The sequence below is a fragment of the Cebus imitator genome, unplaced genomic scaffold (assembly GCF_001604975.1).
Source record: "Cebus imitator isolate Cc_AM_T3 unplaced genomic scaffold, Cebus_imitator-1.0 Scaffold316, whole genome shotgun sequence".
Taxonomy (NCBI): Eukaryota; Metazoa; Chordata; class Mammalia; order Primates; family Cebidae; genus Cebus; species Cebus imitator.
Genome location: NW_016107631.1, coordinates 2,287,364 through 2,290,082, shown reverse-complemented (window position 1 = coordinate 2,290,082; position 2,719 = coordinate 2,287,364). Strand labels below are relative to the sequence as shown.

The 2,719-nt window shown below is 46.7% G+C and overlaps 1 protein-coding gene across 3 annotated transcripts in view; it reads right to left on the bottom strand.

Annotated features, from left to right (window-relative positions):
• Positions 1-1,979, bottom strand: part of ZNF614 (zinc finger protein 614) — a 15,311-nt gene extending 13,332 nt beyond the window's left edge. For 2 of the 3 annotated variants that reach the window (XM_017503919.2, XM_017503918.2), the window contains exon 1: positions 1,631-1,978. The gene's annotated coding sequence lies outside the window, so the exon portion shown is untranslated. Of the gene's footprint in view, positions 1-1,630 lie in introns of all 3 variants that reach the window. The other variant, XM_037729734.1, reaches the window with a different exon arrangement.
• Between the last annotated feature and the right edge of the window lie 740 nt (positions 1,980-2,719).

Genomic DNA, 2,719 nt, shown 5'->3' with positions numbered 1-2,719 from the left:
AAAAAGAAAGAAAGAAAGTGAGAGAGGAAAAAGAAAAGCACACAGGAAATTGGAAAATATTTTGAACTGATGGGAAACAAAAACACAACATCACCATTAATTAGCTGTCTCTACAGGAGTTCTTCTTAAAAAACAAACAAACAACAAAAAAAAACCCCTTTAAATTAGAAAAAAAAAAACCTGTATCAGAAAAGAAAAAACCCTCAAATCATTACTCAATAAACGAACTGAAAAACTAGAAAACGAGGAGCAATTAAAACACAAAGCAATTTGACTGAAAAAATAAAGAGGAAAGTGGAAATCAGTGGGAAAAAAACAAACACATTTATTTTTTTTAAAAAGCAAGAATACAAAAAGGGACTGAAAAAAATCAGTAAAATTGATACCCACTAACTAGGTTGATCAAGAACAAAAGACACAAGTTACCTTGTGTCTAAAGAAAGGCATAGCTTTCACACATTTAGAACCTTGTTTTATTGCCCCAGGATGTAAAAGCCACCGAGGCACCAAATAAAAGAAGAAATATTAGGGTCCTTTATTGTTAGAAATATTAGGGTCCTTTATTCAAGATAAGTGCACAGCAGCAGTGACAATCAGGAATGTAAGACGTGACATTATTACTGCTGACTCTACAAAATGTACATTATTACTGCTGACTACAAAAATTAAACAGCTTATGAAGTTACTTCATGAACAATTTTATGTCACAGATCTCTGTCTCCTTTATTGTTAGAAATATTAGGGTCCTTTATTGTTAGAAATATTAGGGTCCTTTATTTAAGGCAAGTGCACAGCAGCAGTGACAATCAGGAATGTAAGATGTGATATTATTACTCCTGACTCTACAAAAATTAAACAGCCTATGAAGTGACTTGAACAATTTTATGTCACCGATCTCTGTCTCCATAAGAGAAGAGTGGCGATGTGGGGAGACAAAATAAGTTTTTGATAAGGACCGCGAGGACGGACTTGAATTTGATGGAGGTAAGTGGATTTGAGCAGGAGAAATGCAGCCTTGAGGGCTGTCCCCGCATTCAAGGTTTCAACCAATTAACAAGGGGCCCTGGACCTCCTCACATATTGACAGTCCCTACCAGGATTCTCCGTGTCTCAGGCCCATATTAAATCCCATATAAAACCCCAAACACGTCTAGGAAACCGAAAGGACATATCCCCAACCGAGACATCTCTAAGGCTAAGCCCCACATTAAATCGCGACCCTGAACAAGGCTCCGGAGTTCATGGGTACAAACTCACTCCAGTTCCCAATCACTGAGCCCCACAAACCGAGTGACTCACCAGGACCCCAAAACCAGACAGAGTCGGACTTGTAGCTGATTTCCTCAGACTGGCGACCCTGAACTACGCCCCCACTCACAGGTACAAACTTCTCCAGTTCCCAATCACTGAGCCCCACAAGGCGAGTGACTCACAGGGACCCCAAACCCAGACAGGAGTCGGACTCGTGGCTGATTTCCTCAGACTCTTCATCCCTACAGCCAAAGGCCCCGTCATTAACTCCCGGCTTTCTCAGCGACTGCGTTCAAATACAGCCCCAGCCAGGATGCTCCACGCACCATCGGGTACACAGACACACAGGCCGCGAGTCCATGCCCACAACCCGACTCACCTGAGCCCGAACCTCTCCAGACACCACTGGCAGCCGACAAAAAGCCGCATCCAAGTCCGAAACCTTTTCCTATTTAGACGCGCTCCTGAGGCGGCCTACGGGACGCTTTGCGGTGTCGGCGTTGGAGTGAGGCGAGCACCACGGAGCCTGCCCGAGATTGCGAGTTCAGACTGCGGGAGCCGCTCTATGAGGTCACACGGCTGCGCCCATCGCCGCCTTTCTGACAGGAGCGGCCTAAATGGCTGTGGAAATCACTCTCGGCCACCTCAGTGCCTTTCTCTCTGCGTTGCAAGGGACATTCAGCAGCGCTGGGCTAACCACGCAAGCTTTAAGAGTCGGGTGCCCAGCCAAGGCCAAATCGGCGCAGTGGCATTCTATTCAGTCGGCTGGGGGTGGAGTAAAGATGGCGGCGCCCTTTGTGCCCGTTATAGCTGAGACTGGAGCCTTAGCTGGAGCACCATGGGCGCGGCCATCTTAGAGGAAGGCAGCGGCCGTACGACCGAGAAGATGCTGAGACCCAGGACAATTTGGAAAAATAATAAACAAGGTTTAAAGAAGCCACGCTGCTGGGCAGCAAGCGGTCACAGACTTGCCAGAACCAGTGGTCTCTGAAAGTGTTAGATTTGGGGACAGGGCGGGGTTTGTGGACCAGGTAAGGCTTTTGTAGGTTAATTAGACTCTGACTAAATGGACGAAGCCCAGAATAGGAGTGATGCTCCGTTAAATACTAATACCTACATGGGGCTTGCTACAAAACTACTGCCATTGGGGAAGGGGATGAGGTGAAGGTGCAAGTGTATTAATAATATCTACATGTTTCCTTCCACAAGTAAAGGAAGATGACAATGGAGCACTTAAGAATATGGAATTAGGCCGGGCACGGTGGCTCAAGCCTGTAATCCCAGCAGTTTGGGAGGCCGAGGCGGGTGGATCACGAGGTCAGGAGATCGAGACCATCCTGGTCAACATGGTGAAACCCCGTCTCTACCAAAAATACAAAAAATTAGCTGGGCATGGTGGTGCGTGCCTGTAATCCCAGCTACTCAGGAGGCTGAGGCAGGAGAATTGCCTGAACCCAGGAGGCGGAGG